At 37.8% G+C, this 21,372-nt stretch overlaps 1 long non-coding RNA gene across 1 annotated transcript in view; it reads left to right on the top strand.

The window, feature by feature from the left end:
- Positions 1-21,372, top strand: part of LOC135214626 (uncharacterized) — a 441,347-nt gene that overhangs the window by 281,384 nt on the left and 138,591 nt on the right. Inside the window, exon 2 of the long non-coding RNA XR_010314445.1 lies at positions 12,522-12,605. This is a non-coding gene — a long non-coding RNA (uncharacterized LOC135214626). The remainder of the gene's footprint in view (positions 1-12,521; positions 12,606-21,372) is intronic.

Raw genomic sequence — 21,372 nt, 5'->3', positions numbered from 1 at the left:
CAGATGAAGGCGAAGGGAAAATATATAGAGTTTTTCGCAAAAATGGGTAGACGACGAAACTCGGAAAGCGGGAAAAATGAACAGAAACTCTTTTATGAAATATAGTTTTGTGTAGATCAGACACAGATAACGGCGAGGGAAAGGTGACGTATGGAGCTCGGATTGTTTTGAAATATGGTTCTCGCTGATAGAATTGGAAGGATAAAAATATCGGGAGTGTTGAGAGGCGAGAAAATCCTTGAAATATGCGTTGCAGGGAAGGGAACTTTAGTGAGAGGAGAGGAGGGAAAAAAAAAGCGGAAATTCTAGATGAAAAGTTAAATGAATTATGTTTACGTTTCGTTAAGTTATGGTGGGAAAAATGAGTTTGGAGACTGCTGAAATTTTGTGTGTGTATATATACACATTTGTATATATATGTGTATGTATGTATAGGGTCTCTGGTTCACCTCAAGTCTGTAGAGAAGAGGCTACTAGCCCCATGCCCCTTTTTCAGCTTCCCCGGCTGCAGTTGGTAACCACTCACAGATTAGTCGACTAATAGCTTTACAAAGGCCTGGCGTGAATCACTGACCTTACAAATGCGAGTCTATTGGTATAATGCTGAGCATAATTTACCATTATGTCTTAACCCTAATTATGAGGTTATAGCGGTAAACAATAGTGATAAAGTAGTATGCGTGTTTGATATTAATTAAATAGATGCAGTAGAAAGCTTTCGATTACCTGTGGATTTACTTTCCCATTTTTGTTATTATGAGTTTTCTTTGAATAGTGATTAACATATCCATCCCTGCTCTACTAAATGAGTGATAAACTCCACGCCTAAGCTATTTCCCATTCCTATTCTTGTAATCGGGCCTCTCTCCTTTATCTTACATACTTATTCCTCAATCTGCAGGATAGTAAGGCCCTTCTGTTCCAGAACTTGTTCCAGTTCTCCAGCCAGGAGACTCTAGGTCCCCCTCCCCCTTCCAACCTGCTCCTCCAAATCATGCACCTTTCTTCCCTGCGTTCTCCATTTTCTCTATGTGACCAGACCATCACATAACCTGGTTCTTCTATTCATTTGTATTTTACCCTCATACATTCCTTCTTACGCTTTCCTTGACAATATTTTTTCTGTACCAAATCTTTTGCAAAGCCCCTCCTACTTACTTTACTGTGCTTGTAATATATTTCTGCTGTAAATCTATTTTAGTCCTGTGTTACATATAACACAGAACACCTGTGAGACTCGACAGCTTTATTCTTCTTGTTTTCATGTCTAACTTTCCCTTCTTACGAAGTTTGCATAGCTCATCAGGACGGCGTCTACACATTCTACACACTGCGCGCCACTCATCCTTATTTTCTCGCATTCATCCGCTTCCTTGATACTGAGGTCCATCCGTTCCAGTACTCTTCCCTTCTCAAGTTGTTAGTCCTTCATTTTCTGTGCTTTAGTTCCGCGTTGGACAAGTGGTTATCGTGCTCGGCTGCCATTCCGGTGGCCCGAAGTTCGATTCTCGGCTCGGCCAACGCGGAATCAGAGGAATTTATTTCTGGTGATAGAAATTCATTTCTCGATATAATGTGGTTCGGATCCCACAATAAGCTGTAGGTCCCGTTGCAAGGTGACCAATTGGTCTCTAGCCACGTAAAAAAATATCTAATCCCTCGGGCCAGCCCTAGGAGAGCTGTTATTCAGCTTAGGGGTCTGGTTAAACTAAGATTTACTTACTTAATTCTCTGTGCTTTAATCCATCTTATCATCTATAAAGTATGACGTGTATGTTTTTATTAAAAAGATTTCGGTGTATTACTTTATCAGTTTAATGGCTATCACTTGACGAGCAGGTTTGATCAGATGTACCTTAAAAATAGCAATAAATAAACAGATCGACAGAGAAATGGCAGAGGACTTTTAACACCAGTGCCATTATTTGGCACCTATGTCAACCTCTCCAAAAGCGAACTGCCATTGTCTCTCAAACAACCATCTGCTCTGGTTTATATTTTTGATTATTATAGCACACTCATATGGATTGCCATTTCAGTAATTAACAGAAGCCATAACAGTAAAGGCTCTGATTTTATAACCATCACAATTTTTAAAAGGCTATTCTATTAACCGGACCATATACTTAACTGTGAAGTGAGGGACGAGGCGCCATCCCACTTTGGTCTTTACGATTCCTCGCCGTTGGGTTCATTTTCCGCCCAATCGATTTTTGTTTGTATCCTGCTAATGATTCATTTGAGGGCGATGTCGCTACTATGCAGTTTATTGTTACACGGCTCATAGACCGCTCCCCGGCCAGGGGATCCTCGGCCTTGCGTCTGCCCCGAGGTAAGGGCGGTTATTGGATCCGGTCGACTCCATTCGGAGGTGTGATTTGATTAATTTGCGGCCCCGGGAGCCGATTATTCCCCATTGTTTCCGGGATGACCGACTGCCGGACAGATGGCGCTGCTGCTGCTGCTGGGATGTTCCCGGGGAGGGGGGTGTGGGGGGGGGGGTGGGTGTTGCCGTCGTGACGTTTTAAATCTTCCGTGGCCTTGACATAGAGGCGAGTCGAGGTGTCCCCCCGGAGTCAAACGGAGGAATGAAAAATGCTTCGGAGGAATAGACGCGTGAAAAGTGGGCCCGTCATTATATCGTCATTGATCAAGTCTTGGATCTCGTTTCCCTCCTTTCTTTTCATTCATGAAAATCAATAGACACTTCCATTGTCAGGTGGCTTCCTCTTACAATAGTAGTTCAAAGAGCCTGGAAATGGCCTGCAGGGTAATAGGTAATCAATCTCCATCAACCTTTTTTTTATATTTTTGTTTTCTAATTTTATTTATTTATTTTTTTTTTTTTAGGTTCTCAGCAGTCATTAAGTATTTGACGCTCTTCTCTCATTAAAGATTACACTATTTTTCTTTCTTTGTTGAGACAGTGGCAACCGAAGATAACGAAATAACCCAATTCCCTCCAGGCAAAACAAGAAGGGGTAGTATTAATAGCATTATTGACTGATCGAGTTAATAGAGTGGCTTCAGTAAACAAACTCTCTCTCTCTCTCTCTACTCTCTCTCTCTCTCTCTCTCTCTCTCTCTCACTCTCTCTCTCTCTCTTCTATATATATATATATATATATATATATATATATATATATATATATATATGTTTTTTAAAAAATCACAGTAGATGCACGTGATTTCATTACATAGCGAATACCACAGGAAAATGATAGTCAGAAATCCAAGCGCTTTCGTCTTTACTAAGATATTGTCTTAGTAAAAGAAGAAAAGAGCGCTTGGATTTCTGCACTATTCATTTTCCTGTGGCGGTATTCCGCTTATATATATATATAAGTACTATATTATATATTACTATATTAATATATATATATATTTATTATTTAATTTAATTATTTATTTATTTATTTATTTATTTCATTTATTTATTTGTGTCCACAGTTGATTTGTGTTTGTCGAGATATTTTACACATACCTGTGTGGGTAAGTAGAACTACACAACACTTACAACACATACTCGTGTGTGTGTGTGTGTGTGTGTGCGCGCGCGTGCAGTGATTCACTCCCGACATGTTGATTTCATTGCATTGCAGCTGCACGACGATTATATACTCGCTAGTAAAATAAACATGGCCTCCCCTATTCCGATGTAAAGAGGGAGTGACGGAAAAATTCATTACCAGCTTTTACAAATCCTTTAATGACTTTTGTTTGTTATGAATGATGATCTAAGCTGTGATAATTGTTTAATCGAACGGTGTGATTATTTGTAAACACTCATTTCCGATTCGGTGCCATTTTGAATGGCAGCAAGGCGAGAAGTTTATTATTGCTACAAATTGCAATGGACGCAGAGAAAGTGCCCTCCTAATTGCTGTCCATTTCATGCACATTAATGACTTTGGTCGTTCGAGGGAAAACTTCCTTTTTCGATAACCGGGAGTCAGTCATTTTTAGACGTTTGTGTGTGTGGTGTTGTTTATATTTTTATTTTTCTTATTCTTTTTTTTATTTATTTATTTATTTTTCCGAAGAATATGTCGGTCGTTTGAAAGATGTAACAGGAGGTAATAGGAAATACAGAAAGACGATATCAGTTAAAACGAAATAAATTAGCAGGTTAGTAAATTAATAGATAGAAATGTATGAAAATTAATAAATACAAGGAAAATGCTATAGGGTAGTAATGCATTGCATCACTGCATGCATTTTTTGACGTTTCAGTTGCACATCTTCAGGGAGGCTTTTCCACAGTCCAGCAATGTGAGAAATAAAGGACCTCTATAACTGAGAAGTTCGACAGCGATTAACTATTTTTTTTCAACTAAAGAAAATACTAAATAGGAATTATTTTCTAAAAATCAAGCACCAGTGAATAATATGGAATGAGATTGCATAGATCCGGCAGCTAAAAAAACATAACAGCGGAATCCATATATTTTCTTGTAATATTAAATCATTCCAGGAGCCCAGGAACCGATGATAAATCTCTTAAGGGACTTTCAGATGACCTCAGCAATAGTTCCTATTAAGTAAAATGTCCTTATGAGATTCCCAGTTCGTTGGCACGTGATTTACTGACGCGGAATAGATAATCGTACATCATCCAATGGTAATTTTGATGGCAGCCTTTTAATAAGACCTGCTTTTCGCCGTTATAATTCACTCTAAATACTCAGATGATTCATTTTCAATTTCTCTACGGCTTGATTTATATGGGTGGAAGTGTTATAGAGGTGCCAGTTGTATTCAAGTATGGTAATTTTTTGTTGTTATGGAAATAGATGGAAATGAATGAGACGGAGGTGGAAGCTGTAAATTTGAATTATGGTTATTTGTTCCTTGACGTTTTGTAGGACTTTCTACCATTTCTCAAAAGGGGAATGAAGCCAGGGCAAGCGGGTATATAAGTATGGCATAGTTCTGCCACCTGGCTTTATTCGCCTTTTTGAAAATTGGTAGAAAGTCTTACGAAACGGTAAGGAGTAGATGAACTTTGGGCAACTGCTGTATGATGATTGTTTGTGTAGTTTTTGAGATATGAGAAAAAAAGGATATTACAATAAAATTGAAATAAAGGACCATTCGAGTGAAAAGATGACACCTGCAAGTATTACCTGTGCAGGCTCCTCTGCATCAATTATTCTTCATTTGAAAATGAGAGCTGATATTTTCCATATGGGATGTGATCATTGCAAAACTAGTTCACGAAAATATGATGAAATCATCAGCTAAGGCTATAGACTTGAATCTGAAGTTGTCAAAATGTTTTTCTTAAAAGAGAATAGTTATTGTAAAAATCTCCTGTGTATGTGTTCATTGTACGCCTTACAAAATGAAGAGATTGTTATTTTGATTCATTTAAGGAATATGTGGTTTCTCCATCACTCAGCTCAATTGGAGTTTATTAATCCGACTTCTTTTCTTTTCAAAAAAGGTCTACATTGATCTTTATTTCATAAGTATGTTAAGTTGATTTTAGATGAAATTCATAAACCTACTCGCTGGCATCAGATTTTTTTTGTAATGTCTTTCATAGTCTCACAAATAGACTATTTTTTTTTTTTTTTATATCAAAGGTAAAGTCTAAATAAAATGAAATAAATACTGCTTAATGAGAATAGACAGTTTCATGAAAGTATGAATAAAACGCCGGCGATGATAAGGTAAGGAGAATTCTTCCCAGTTCAGAAGAAGTATATATAAAAAAAAATAATAATAATATGCCGCGCAGAGCGAGAGGCTATGCTTGAAACGAAATAGCTTCCGGCCATTAATAAAGCAGAATTGCCCTTCGAGTATAGCCATTTCCCGCTAGGCACGAGATGGGTAAGTTTGCTAATAAAAGCAATATCAAAAGGCCGTTACTTATGCCCCCGTGCAATAAGTGTCACTATCTTCAAATTATAAAAAAAAATAATAAATAAAAACACTGCATAATACGCTCCGCCGACCTTCTGCCTAGGTTGGATGTGCCATAAACATAACGTGATATTAAGCCATCGGGTCACATAGGCGATCGGTGACGTATAGCGTCGGGCCACGACCTTAATATTAACGTGTTGGGGAGAGGATTATACCGCCGCCTTACCAACGGGGTAAAATCTCTCTCTCTCTCTCTCTCTCTCTCCTCTCTCTCTCTCTCTCAATACATTTTTTTCTTTATCTTTTACGATTCCAAAGTAGAAATGGAAGATGGGGTAGTGATAGTGATCGATAAACCTTATCAAACTAACAGAAAATAGACGGATAAACAGCCAGCCAATCAAGAACCAAGTTTCTCTGAAGGCCAGACGAGAGAGAGAGACGATGAGCAGAGAGACGAGAGAGAGAGAGAGAGAGAGAGAGAGAGAGAGAGAGAGAGATTCCTTGTTTTCTTTAGGAAACAGTGGAAATTGAAGGACCTGGGTGCAGCACAAGTTGAAACAACAGAATTTACAACGTTTTCCTGCGTGGCTTTTAGAGGCTCCTCCAGAATAGAATAGCTCAGACGCCCTCCGGTGGTCGTGTCCATTTTTTTTTTTTCAATCTCTCTCTCTCTCTCTCTCTCTCTCTCTCTCTCTCTCTCTCTCTCTGTCGGTACATTTGTTTTTTTTTATTTTTTGTTCCATTATGCTGCTCTCTCTCTCTCTCTCTCTCTCTCTCTCTCTCAGTACATTTGGTTTTTTTCTGTTCCATTCTGCTGCTCTCTCTCTCTCTCTCTCTCTCTCTCTCTCTCTCTCTCTCTCATCTCTCTCTCATCTCAATACATTTTTTTTCTTATCACATTTTTTTTATCTTTTTTTATTCCATTATGCTGCTGCTGCTCTCTCTCTCTCTCTCTCTCTCTCTCTCTCTCTCTCTCTCAATACATTTTGTTTTTTATTCTTTACTCCATTATGCTGCTCTCTCTCTCTCTCTCTCTCTCTCTCTCTCTCTCTCTCTCTCTCTCTCTCTCTCTCTCTCTCTCTCTGTACGTCCATAGGGCTACGCATCTACCACGCTGGTGTTTTACTACATCGCTGGCTGATCCCTACAGATGCCATTCTATTTTCATTGGCTTCAAAAGATGCCAGTTTATGGCACTGCCACTTTCAAACGTTGCCTTCCCCTCCCTCTCCTCCCCTCCCCTTTCCCCCTTCAGGTTTATGGCATTTCCAAAACGTCCTAACGTTTCCAGGACACCTTTGCCTAGTAAAACTGATTCAAACGTTTCGGCCGGTTTAGTTTATTTCTTTCTATTTTCCGATGTATCCTTTTTTTATGATTTTTATATTCTTTTGGTCGAAAGCTGACTTTTTAAAATCTACAGATTCAGGTTTTTTTACTCTCTTTTATTTCTGAAAATCAATTGCACTTTCTGGTAAATGATTTCTGTCGAAAAACTTGGGAATTTTTTTAATGATTTATTTTTCTTTAAATTTTACTTTTATGCAACTTCTATTTTTACAATGTCACCGTTCTGAAATCGAGTCGAATACCCGGTAAATAGAATTCGTTTGTTGGAGGATGGAGTTACTACTACTACTACTACTACTACTACTACTATACTACTACTACTATTCTTCATTAATCGTCAAGCCTTTTCGACCAATACTGCTACTACCACTACTACCATAGCTCTACAACCAACACTCTTCACCGAGTCTTTCCTTCTTGTAACTATCCATAGGTTTGACACAACTGTTCTGTCCATCAAACGTGAAATATTGGATATATATATTTATATATATATATATATATATTATATAATATATACACTCTTCCCATACATACATACATACACATATATAAGGCCTATTTAAACACTGGTGGTTTAAAGCTACGGACCACATTTCGCTGGACTAACTTCCACCCTTATCAAGTGGTGATTCACTACCTGATAAGGGTGGAAGTAGCCACCGAAATATAGTCCTCAGTTTTAAACCAGAGTGCTTTAATGGGTTTTTCTACTTGAGACAACTCCCGTTTTAACAGAAGAATTTATTTACACACACACACACACATACATACATACTATATATATATATATATATATATATATATATATATATCTATATATATATATATATATATATGTACATGCTATGGTGTATAACTTTTCTTTTTATTATTATTATTATTATTATTATTATTGAAAAAGAAACCGCACCAAAAAATTCAATTTGTAACAGGACTGCTGGGCCTTGACCCAGGCTAAACATCCCAAACATCTCTTGAGAATGGGCCACAGAAGGGCCTGAAAGTACTCGAATGTGGAGTAAAAACTAAATGTAAATACTTACAAGTAAACAAGTTACAAATTGAATTTGTGGGTTTCTTTTTCAATCTTCAGAAGAAAACTGAAAGAAGTTTTTGTTTGGTTTATTATTATTATTATTATTATTATTATTATTATTATTATTATTATTATTATTATTATTATTATTATTATTATTCAGTAGATGAACCCTATTCATATGGAAGGAGCCCACCAAAGAGGCAGTTACTTGAAATCCAGGCTTCAAAAAAAGTTAGCCAATGAATATCAAATGCATTCTGTTTCAGTCATCTTCGTCACGCGTAAAGAATTAAACATTTATTACTTGAATGACAAGTTTCATGTTCCCGATGTCATTATTGACGGTCAGAATGAAGTAATGACATTTGCAGTCAGTCCCAAAATTTATGAAAAGTTAATGTTTTTTTTTTTTAAGGATAATTCCTGTTGGCCTTTTAACTTGAATAGGGAAAATTTACTGCGTTAAATGTTATTTATAAAAATTGGAACATTGAGCATACAATTGCATAAACCAGTCTTTATTGCATAGTTGGCTTACATTTACCAAGAGATTTTTTGTATTCTTTAACATTTAAAAATGAATGATTCGAGGCTTCGGTTGCTACTAGCCTCGAAAAGTAAATATTCAACAGAAAACGGAGGCTGTGCAAAATAATCAATAGAAAACGGAGGCTGTGCAAAATAATCAATAGAAAACGGAGGCTGTGCAAAATATTCAAGAGAAAACGGAGGATGTGCTCTCTTTGGGATATTAAACTTTCAAAGAAACGAATGAAGTATTTTCGCACTTTAGTTAACTCCTTTAATTGAATTTCAGGATAAATCTTAGTTTACAGAGCAAAAGAAAAATTAAAGGAAAAATGTGAATGAAAGACAAGCAAGTGATAAATATTTTTTGTCCTGAAGTTCTGAGTGTTTATTACTAAAGCATTAATCCTCTCTCTCTCTCTCTCTCTCTCTCTCTCTCTCTCTCTCTCTCTCTCTCTCTCTCTCAGAGAGGTATCCCCCTTCTCGAAATCTCACATTAAAAGCTTCAGTGTCGTTTCTATCAACTCTTCTCCCCCCCCCCTCCCCACAAAGCCCCTCTCCTAATACCTACTTCCCAGTTACCCCCTTCCTCCAGTATCCCCTCTCCCCCATCACCCGCTCACAAGTGGGCGGAGTTGCAAAGGAGTGGGGGGAGGTTGGTTGATTTGTAAGTTGCAACGGCATCCCCTTACTGTTTCCTACCCTCCCTTCTGTGTCTCCCTCCTCTCTCCCCTTCCCCTTCCCCCCCTTAACCAGGCCGTGTAGATGACACCCTCAGGGCTCGCACGGGCGTCTGCATCCTGTCCATAAGCCTGTCCATTAGTCTGTCTTCACTTATTCAAGGATCAGGTTTCATTGGCTACAATCGTTTGTTTGTTTGTTAGTTGATAGGAGCTATTGCTTTCTCTGCTGGGTCGATCTTCGACGATTTTTGGTCGAGTATGTCGATGGTTTAGATCAGTCGAAGAAAAATGTTTTCGACTATTTTTTGAACATTGGGATCAGTCGACTTTTCAAGAGAGGAAGTAGTATTTTGCTAGGTCTGTACTCGACGTTCTTCCCATAACTTTTCGATGATTTTATATCAGTCGACATTTCAGAAAGAGTAAGTATTTTGATAAGTCGACACTCGACTACGTTTTTTTTAACAATTTTCCGATGACTGGAATCAGTCATAAAGTCGACAAAGTTATGCATGAAGTTTGCATTGTCTCAAATTTGTTTTCTAAGACCCAAAGTAAACTGTAAACTTGAAAACAGAAGGAATTTTGGACCTGATGTGATTCATCATTAACATACCAATACATGTTGACAAGTAATCATCCCAGACATGCGAAGAACTTATTCCCTTCATAAGTTTTCATTCTCACAATTAATCATCCCAGACATGCGAAGAACTTATTCCCTTCATAAGTGTGCATTCTCACAAGTAATCATCCCAGACATGCGAAGAACTTATTCCCTTCAGAAGTGTGCGTTCTCACAAGTAATCATCCCAGACATGCGAAGAACTTATTCCCTTCAGAAGTGTGCATTCTCACAAGTAATCATCCCAGACATGCGAGGGAAATTGTTCCCTTCAGAAGTGCTGCGTTTTCTCACAATATTCTCCCCGACATGCCGAAGAACTTATTCCCTTCAGAAGTGTGCGTTCTCACAAGTAATCATCCCAGACATGCGAAGAACTTATTCCCTTCAGAAGTGTGCGTTCTCACAAGTAATCATCCCAGACATGCGAAGAAATTATTCCCTTCAGAAGTAGGCAATCCTCGGAATGGCAGACGGTAGTCACAGCATCCGGAGTTACTTTACGGGCAATAACGAGTAACAGGTGGAAGCCTCGCATGCGGAACCTCTCTTTGTTGATATAGGATGGCGGGAGATGATGAGACTTATGGATGTGGTCTGTTTGTGTGTGTCCCGTGATTTAGGCTTTAATTAACTGTAATGCAGCTGGAGAGGTAGTGACGAAAAGTGCTGAACGATTGACGTGCGTTCCGAACCTTGTTTACTTAAAAAAATGTTAACTTAAAAAAAATATATTCATTTGACATATATCTGGATCTTGGACCAGTTTATAGGCACCTTCTTCCTGCATGCTTTCATTGGAGCCGGTAGTGACAAGCTGAACCCGGGCTGGACGACGGCAAGTCTCTAAACGTGACGTTTCATAGCCGTAGAGTATTGTTACACACTTATATATAATATATATATATACACACACATATATATGTGTGTGGTGTGTGTGTGTGGTGTGGTGTGTGTGTGTGTGTGTGTGTGAGCACCTCATTGGCGTGATCGGTATGGTCTTGAACTGCCACCTCGCTTGCCGCGAGTTCGATTCTCGGGCATTCCATTGAGGTGTTAGAGATGTGTATTTCTCGTGATAGACGTTCACTTTCGACGTGGTTCATAAGTCACGTAAAGCCGTTGGTCGCGTTGCTGAATAACCACTGATTCCATGCAACGTAAAAACACCATACAAACAAACAAATAATATGTATGTGTGTTTTTGTGTATAAACATTAGGTTGCAGGAATTTAAACACTGTCATTAATATATTATTATCGTTCTTGTGAGCTCATTTTATATTAATTCCTATTTGTTGTATATTCTCAGTGTTACTATTTTCTACTTTACTCTGGCACTTCCCACATTTATGTTTATGACCTTTTGTTCCGTGCAAATGGTTGTTCATTATGAATAGCAGTATGAATAATAATAGCAACAAGGACAATGGTAATTATTGTTGTTATTTTTCTGCGCAAGCGCGTATTTTCCTGACGTTTTTGCCTTCCGTATAATTGCCATGTAAACGTTTCGCTGAAGATTAAGATTCAGTCTTTCTCTTATTGTATTCAGCATCTCTCTTACGTTCAGCTAAATGTTAGTTGTTATAGCTATCGAATAATAATAATAATAATTACACGATACTGTGGATTAACGTTGGTAATTGCCTGTGCTTTTCTTTGCGGGTTTTAACAATAGGTGGATACCCCCATTTGGAGGCAGTGCCGTCAGTTCACCTGACGCTGTGGTATGGGCATTACTTTAGATTCTTTGCCGCGCATATTGAGCCCCTTACCTGCAACCCCTTTCATTCCTTTAGCTGTACCTCTTTTCATATTCCCTGTCTTCCAGCTGACTTGCCACCGTCTGCTAACAATTGTTTCCTATCGCAGCTGTGAGGTTTCCCTCCTGTCAAACCTTTAAAACCTTCTGTCTTTCGATTTCCCTTTCAGTGCTGAATGGCCCCCCATAGATCCTAGGGCTTGGCCCTTGGCCTGAATTTTATATTCCGTTCGTTTCCGTAGGTTAATAACCTCTAAAGGGAGGCGTGTTTATTAGCTGAATTTTAAACTTCCGTTGAGCTATCAGGGCAAATAAAGAATGAAAGTAATGGCATATTTGTAAACGCAGTTGGCAAAGGGTACTACTGTATACATTATTGGCAGCTAACATCGCTGTCAAGTATTTCTGAGCGGCTCGTGTTGTCTGTAAATCCACGTTATTATATCCAATCCATAAAAAAATTAGCATGACATGAAGACTCAGTGATTATAATTTTTACGTAACAGTCATGACAGTTTAAAATTATATTTTCTAATATTTAAACCATTGTAAGTTAAGGTCTTAGATTAGATGAATCACCTGTTATGTATAAGCTGCCGAGTTAATGTAACTGACAAGAGTCTCCTCTTTCTCTCTCTCTTTCCACCCTTAGGACAACAGTGCAACAAGGCAGCAACGAAAGTATCTCCTTGTCTGATGGGGCTCCCACCAAAGAGGACATTTCTCCTTCGTGCCGGTAATTACAGTTTTTTCTAAATTTTTTTGTCGCTTGTGTACAATGTATTCTGTTTACCGAACTGGGCATAGCCACAGTAAACAGAGCAACTTTTTGTGTATTCTTTATGAGAAATAATCGCCAATTTTAGAAATGTAGTCTGAGTAGCCTTACCATATTAAAGTATTAGAGTCGCAGCCGTATCGCTTATCTTACTATAATGGGCGTTATGTCTGTCCGTCCGTCTGTCATTCAATCACGGCCAAACGGCTGGTCCGATGGGCATGAAACTTGGCAGGGTTGTAGTGGGGACCCCGAAGATGGTTTATAATGAGGTTTCGTCTTACCATCCCACCTACCCTCTCCGAAGTGGGTGGGGGTGAGAAGGGATTCGCTGAAACGGAGCTGGTTCTGCTCGTGTAACGGGGCTGGTTATGTCCGTAGACTTAGTTCGTTTACGAATTTATCATACTTAATTTCTGAGTGCATAATGTTTGTTAGTAGGAGGGAATAGGAGTGTGACAGATAATGTGTTCTATTTCATTATTCACGTACCTATGGTTGTTAATGACTTCTTCACTTTTATATTGCTAAGTATTACTCATTCGTGAATTTGGTGTTGATAGCAACTTTTATCCTTTACCTCGCTATCTAGTGAATAAACTCGACCAGCTTATCGATGTGGTTATCCGTGTGCTATAGCCTGCCCTATAAGACAGGGCGGCCAGACCAGGACCCACTCAGTCCTGGGCCAGACAAGGGATTCATGATGAATCACCCGAGGCGACGGCGCAGTAAAGTGTAGTAAAGGACGGCTAAATATTTAGTACTATTGTAAATCTATATGGGTTGCTTAAGGACAAACTTATTTATTGAATGTCTGTGGTGTTCGGAGTCAGCTTCATTGCAGTTTACGTCGAGGTATTGTTTAAAACAATAGAAATGAGTTCTTACCTCGCTATCGACAGAAGAATTCACTTACAGTTGTGACGTACGAGCCTGTGTATTTTTTAACGAAATAACTGACAACAGTAGATTACTTAAATTACCGGTAGAATACCATTCACAGAAAGTTAGAATACATGTGTATTTTTTAATGAAATAACTGACAATAATAGGTAATTAGACAATAATAGATTACTTAAATTACTGGTAGAATGCCATTCACAGAAAGTTAAAGTACAAAATTGAAAACGTTAGTGCAAAGACGAGGGATGGCTAGAAATGTTCTGGTGTATCGACAAGCAAGAAATAGTTCAAAATTCGTTTATAATAACGTTAGTAATTAGTATACGTGTGTATTTTTTGCTGTGTATATATATATATCCATATATATATTATATATAAAAATTTCAATATATATATTTGTGTGTATGAATATATGCATATACATAAATAATCACGAACGTTACTGCAAACGAATTCTGATCTAATTCTTGCAAATACTAAAGGCTACATCACTCGAGGAGAGAGAGAGAAAAAAAATGAATATGGATGCAACGTCACTGAAGCGAAGAGTTTTATTGTGGGGCAAAATGTACTCAGACCGAACTGAAAATGAAAAGTCTCATATCTAATGTACCTCTGCGAGATCTGGAAAATAACCCGTAATGTAGCCAATGAAACCTGCTTTGTTCTCTCTCTCTCTCTCTCTCTCTCTCTCTCTCTCTCTCTCTCTCTCTCTCTCTCTCAGAGGCAACTGAATTTGGTTGTTCGTGCGTGAAGCACAGGACGAGAAGGAAATGGGGTTATGATCAGACATTTAATAATCATGCTCAAATAAATACAAATAATATCATATATATATTAATATATATATATATATATATATATATTATAATGATAATAATAAAAAATGTCTTCTTTTCTGTTATCTCCTGATACCTTCTTTGCTTCTAAACGGATACCATATTCTTAGGAAGCATGAATTTCTAAGTCAAATGCCCTGTGGTGGACTTGTTCTATATTTACACATATAAACACATTTGTAAATTATATAATATATATATATATATATTATATATATAGTATATATGTTAGTATATTACAAATGTGTTTATATGTGTAATTATAGAACAAGTCCACTACAGGGCGTTTGACTTAGAAATTCATGCTTCCTAAGAATATGGTATCCATTTAGACGTAAAAGAAGGTAACAGGTTATACAGAAAGAAGAGATATGTTACTGGAAAAGATAGTATGAAATCGGTAATTAATAGATCAATACATATTATATAAGCTAACTCCTTCACAGAAGAAGACGTGTCTGTATGTGTGTGTTTATATGCGTCTATGCATACATCTGAATGCCTTAATCGAAACATTTGGTTTTCACGACTTATTCAGTCTCATTTCTGAAGAGATTCCCACACGCCATTACCAATCTTCTGTGTCTCCACTCCCCTACAACCTCCCAACCCCCAGCCCCACTTAGTGTCTAATAAGAGGTAGAGAAAATATATAGACAAAATAACTTATAATATGAACGATGCGTTATACACAAAAAAAGATTTTTTTTCTCTCAATTCGGAAAAAACCGAAATGATACGAAAATTCCAAATGAGCATTGTCGAAAATACGGCGAAATTATTTTCCGTATAAAATGAGGGAAAAAAAATAATGTTTTATATAAACCGAATTCGAACTTTTTTGACACTGATTGACACCAGCATAAAGGGCAACGCTTTCAAATGGAATCAAGCAAAGCAACGCCGTGTTAAATCTGATGAAACGGATCGGACCTCCCCCCCCCCCCCTACCCTTCTCGTCCCCATCTCCCCTTCCTCTCTCTCTCTTCCCCTCCCCCCTCCATTCATTCCACAACGTACCTTCCACCTCCCCTCAGCCCGCACAAACCGTTTTTACAGCATGAGATTTAGTGTCCAGTTTTTTCGTTTATTTTTTTTTCTACAGTGAATTTTTATATTTTGTCAATTTAGTCAATGTTTTTCTTTGTATATTTACAGTCATTTTATTTTTACACGAATTTACAGTTAATTTTCCTTGTTTTCACCCATTTACAGTCAGTGCATCCTAGTTTAATGTTTCGTCTTTTATTTTATCAGTCACTTTTTCTTTTTATTACTTTACTGTTAATTTTTAAAAATAACCAGTAAGTTTTTTCATGTGTTTTTGTTAGTTTACAGTAAATATTTCTTATTTTATTAATTTAGTTATTTTTTTCCAATTTTAGCAGATTTACAGTAGCTTTTCATCTATATTATCAATATGCAGTCACATTTTTATTGTATTATTAATTTACGGTTAAGTTTTCTTTTATTTTTTCAGTATATTAAGTGTTATTTTTTTTTTATCAATTTATAGTCAATTTTCTTTTTTCTATCTTTAAAATTAATCCTTTTTATCAGTTTTTCTTGAAATTTTCTTCCATTTTTATCAATTAACCTACATGTTTGTGAATTTACAGTCAATTCTTACTTTCTATTTCAGTTTAGAGTAATTTTTTTTTATTAATTTACAGCCACATCCTTCTGTTATCAATTTACAGTCAATTCTTCCATTTTCATCAATTTACAGTCAGTTTTCTTCATTTTTATCAATGTACAGTCATTTGTCTTCTTTTATCAAGTACGGGCAATTTTTCTTACATTTTTTACCCGTAACTTTTCTTTTTTTTATCAATTCATTGGGAATTTTCTTCTCTTATCAATTTACAGATAATTTGTTATTTTTGTATCAGGTAACAGTAACTTTTAACTCCATTTTTATCAGTCAATTTTTTTAAAATTCACAGTCAATGCATCTTCTAATAATATCGATTCACAGTCCACATTTTTTTTCTTATCAATCTACAGTCAGTCTCTCCTTTTTTTTTTCAATTCACAATCAATATTCTTCCAATTTTATTAATTTACAGTCAGATATTCGCTTCGCTATTAATTCATAGTCAGGGTGCTCTATTTTGTTTTATCAATTTACAATATTTCTTCAACTTCTCAATTTAAACATTTATTATGACCAGTCTTCTCATTTTATATAAATTTACAGTCAATGCTCCTTCTACTATATCTCTTGACAGTCAACTTTTCGTTTTCTTATCAGTCTACAAAGTCTCTTCCGTTTTTATTTATTTATTTTTTTTCCCCAGTCAGTAGCCAACTCTCTGTAGCTGCGGTATTAATTATTGTCTCCGAAATCTCGGAGGACGCCGTTCGCTCCAAAGCAGACGGGAGTTGAATTTTCCCCTTCTATTGTATTTCCATATCGCCGATAATCACGATAATTACCTAGAAACGCTCCCTTATGCCGTAGAATAATTCTCCAACCGCCGCTAATTATTTGCACATGCATTATGAATTTGCTACGACCACGTTTTGGACAGTGCGAACATACGGGTAGTGTGTTTGTTGATTTAAACACTAGAGGTGGGCTGTTTGTTACGTGTACGCACAAACACACACATACATACATATATTGTATGTATGTATGTATATATATATATATATATATATATATATATATATAATATATATATAATATATATATATAATGCTGATTTAAATTAGACAAACTTGTTTTAAGATACTGGGCGCCACAGTAGATTATATATATATATATATATATATATATATATATATATATATATATATATATATACACAGACGTGTTTGCGTGTGCTGTGTGTGTGCACACTTCAGACAAATATTCATAGCTTTTAAACACATCGCAGCTTAACCCATAAGTTCGCTCTTATTTCAACAGCGGATGTTCAGTCTCCTTCAAGAGAGAGAGAGAGAGAGAGAGAGAGAGAGAGGAGAGAATCCTCGTGGAAAATATCGTTTCGACGCTTTGTCCTTCGCATCTCTTCCAATACGACGCGTATCAAGGAAATATTTCAATTACTCTCAGAAGAGATAGAAAAGGAGAGAGAGAGAGAGAGAGAGAGAGAGAGAGAGAGAGAGAAAGGAAAAACGAGGAGCCAACACATCGGAGAAATACCAGTAACTTGTTCTCATTGGTTGTAAGCGAGGAGAGAATGAGCTGTGATTGGCTTGATTATGATCTACAGGCCGTCATCCGAACCTCGCCGGCGACCAATCGCAACGCGGCTTCATCTCCCGCCGGCCTTCTGATTGGCGGAGCGCGCGAGATGGCATCGCGATGCCACCGTTTCGGGAAGTCGCGCGGTCAGCAGGTCCTCCGGTGGTTGCCAATAACGTAAAGTGATGACGCCCGGGGAAGGGCGTCTCGCTAGATTATAATAATTTTGTTCTACTGATGACGCTGCCATAATTACGGGAGAGGAGGAGGAGGAGGAGGAGTAATTCCTCACCGCAGCACCAGCTCATGCAGGATGAGGGCAGGACGTGACGGACAAGGATGACTACGCTCGCTGATGGGTTGAGGGCGGAGGAGGAGGAGGAGGAGAATAAGAAGGAGAAGAATGAGATGAACGAGAAAGAAAAGGAGGAGAGGTTGAGAGTGAGAGATATGAGTCGTCTTATTAAAAGAACCGGTTGTAAAAGATTGCAAGCTTCGATGTGGGTAGGTTTTCGAGGGATTGGTAACTGGAAGGGGGCTGGTGCCCCGGGGGTTGGGGGTGTTGAAGAGCGCTTGGGAATACACTAGCTAGATGGAAGGGAACGACTAAGCGGGCGATGCAAGTTATATCATACTCGTATAGCGGTCCCGTCTGAGCAACAGTTTGTCTACGTGTTACGCCCTTAGTGCCCGGAAGAAGAAGAAGAAATATCGCAATATTCAAAACTGGATCGATTAAAGTGAACGGAACGATCATGTATTGTGGCGATATATCTACCAAATATTTGGTTTAATATGGGAAATATTCTCAAGCTTAAACCCTTTATTTTTAATCTAAAACCCATGTACTCCTTATCTTAATACATTCTCATAGTTATGGATGTTATACGTCTACGTTTCAGTTCCATTTTTAATAAACCACAACGTTTGAAGGCCAGATCTTTGTTATAACTTTCTGTTAGAAGGTATAGCCTTTTAGATAAGTCATTTTGAGATTGCAGACCTCCGTCACGATAACTAGGACGCGATCAGCACAGTTACCCAGTTTCTTTTACCAACGCCAGGCAACTGTCGTTTCATCTATCCACAATTATCTAGGTGTCATCCTTCTTCCTTCAATAATAAATTTTCATTCGTGTCGTGATGTAAAGATCTGGGGACAGCCACAGTCGGGTCTACAACGGATCTAATCGGTCATTCTCAGTGTCATAAACTTTTTAAACAAATTCAACAAAATAAACTTATTAAGTTTCTAGTAATACTCTTATAAACCTGTTGGTTTTTGGACTTAAGTTTCTAGTAATACTCATAAAAACCTGTTGTCGTTTTGGACTCGGGAAAGAAACTCCACGGTGGATATTTTCATATTTCATTATAAGTCGACTAGAGAAAATTTCTCTCTCATATTTCATTATAAGTCAACTAGAGAAAATTCTCTCTCTCTCTCTCTCTCTCTCTCTCTCTCTCTCTCTCTCTCTCTCTCTCTCTCAAGCTGTTGGTTTGTTGGATTCATAGTATTAAATATTCTAAGCTGACTTTAAACTATAGTATGAATATTAATATTATCTATTATATAATAATTATATATATATATATATAATAATAGATATATTAATATATCTATATATATATATGTATCTCCACTTCGGAATATTATTACCTACCTTGCTAAGCCTTAAATGACAGTGACCATTAAGGCTTTTTATCACCCTTCTCCCTTTTTCATCCATGTTAGAAAATAAAAACAAATCATGTCCCTGGGAATCCAAGAGAGAGAGAATGAGCGAGAGAGAGGAAGCGATAGGAGAGAGAGAGAGAGATTCCACCGTACATCTTCAAAATGATAAAATTGAAGCGAAGGGCAAAATCTTCTACAGCATCAACAATATCTCATATCAGGCATTGTCTTCAGCTCCCCCCCCCCTTTCCCTGTTCCCCCAAACTCCCCTACCCCCCAGGGGTAGGAACGATATGGAGTCACACTGACAATCCTTAGCTTAACTCGAGTAACCACAAAGGCGAGAATCCTTTGTCTTGGTCCCTTTTATTGATCTTAAAAGAAAAGTTGAGAAGGCTCTAGTGTTCCTCTTTTCTTCTCCCTCCCTCTCTTCCTGCTCTCTCGTCTCTCTATCATCCTCCCTTTCCTTCCTTCTCCTCCCTCCCCCCTCCCTAAGAGTGGGGGGAAAAAAATAAAAAAAAGATAAAAAAAAGATAAACGCTGAGTCGCCACCCAGTCGCGACCCACCATTGACTTACGTTATATGCCTTCTAGCAGAGGGTATTATGAGATATGAGAGTCAGCACCGTCAGCCAGCCATCGCCAAGAACAGCTGTCAGCAGAGCTCCGTTTCGGAAGAACCGAACCAATAAGAAAAAGATGGTTATAGGTTATCAGCCAGAACAAAACCTTTTTTTTTGGGGGGTTTTTTGGGGGGGTAGCGGTGGGGGTGTGGTAAGGAACGGGTGGTGGAATAAATCGACGAGGAGGAATGAAAAAAAAAAAAAGTAAAAAAAAAAAAGTAGGGGGAGAGGAAAATGAAATAAGCCAGAAGGCTTTACTATTAAGAAAAATAAAAAGCTAATGATAGAAAAGATCTACTTGACTTTTTGCACTGTCAGCAACGTCTCCGAAAACTTTCCTGGAATTGAATATTTAAAAGTTTTTGTTTGGAGTACGATGGTCTGTATGCTTGGATTTTTTATGGTGATAGCGTAAGAGAAGCGTTGTACAAAAAATGATATAACGTAATCTAGAATTAGACTTGTCGAGGTATTAATAAAAAATTGAATTCTCTGCTTGAAAGCAGTTCACAGAAATCGTCATACCCCATAAACAGTATTGAGCGTACTTCTATTCTTTTTAAGTAAACTGCCAGCAAGATTTTGATTCTGTCATGAACGTACCATGATGGTACGAATGAGTAATTTTGTACAATATCTGCAGCACTTTTGTCCTCCGGGAATCTCTGCGGCTCTGCGAAGTACCGTGAGGGCGTTATAATCACTCATATGTTAATAAAAGAGCAAAAACAAAAGACATAAGGAATAAACGTGAATCCGAAAAGAATAAAACAGAAGGAGAACATCTTGATGACTTCCCCTGGTGAAACACGAATTTCTTTTCGGCCCCTGAATCATCAGCAGGTAAAGAGATCCGAAAGAGATAACAGATAAAAAGGAGTGATCGAGGCAAAGAACTGGAAATAAAGGCCGAGTCGGAAGTCTTCGGAGGCAGATGGAATACCCAAACAGCCCCCCGCCCGACCAACTAAAGATGACCTGGGAATATCCCTGGCCCTTGGTAAAAGCCTCTCCTCGTTTTTCGTCTTCGCCCACCGAGACTCTTCCTATGGGGAGGAGAATTGGGGGGGCGGTTTTTGGAAAGTCGTGTAGCTGGCGATTTTGCGTCTCGTTCGCCGGCCAGCTGAACGCGACGCACTTTATAAAATGACGGTACTTTTCCATTCCGTCAAATGAGGCTTCGGATGTTCAAAGTCTCTTACATCGCTGGGAGTTTCAGAACGGAACGCTGAAGAGGAGGTTTTGCTCTCAGTGTATGAACGTTTAGGTTTGTAACACTCTTGGTTGTTTGAAAATTGATTCTTAAGCAAAACCCGTGTTTCAGTTGTCATCTTTAGTGATTGTATTATATATATATATTATATATATTATATATAGTATATCTTATATATATATTCTATATATATATAATATATAATATATTATGAATTGCATCACTGGATTGCCAACCCATCTTGCATAATGAGGCAATGCGTTTCTCCAGCTT

Source organism: Macrobrachium nipponense, chromosome 46 (genome assembly GCF_015104395.2).
Source record: "Macrobrachium nipponense isolate FS-2020 chromosome 46, ASM1510439v2, whole genome shotgun sequence".
Taxonomy (NCBI): domain Eukaryota; kingdom Metazoa; phylum Arthropoda; class Malacostraca; order Decapoda; family Palaemonidae; genus Macrobrachium; species Macrobrachium nipponense.
Note: the sequence above shows the minus strand (reverse complement) of the source record. Positions and strands in the feature narration are given on the sequence as shown.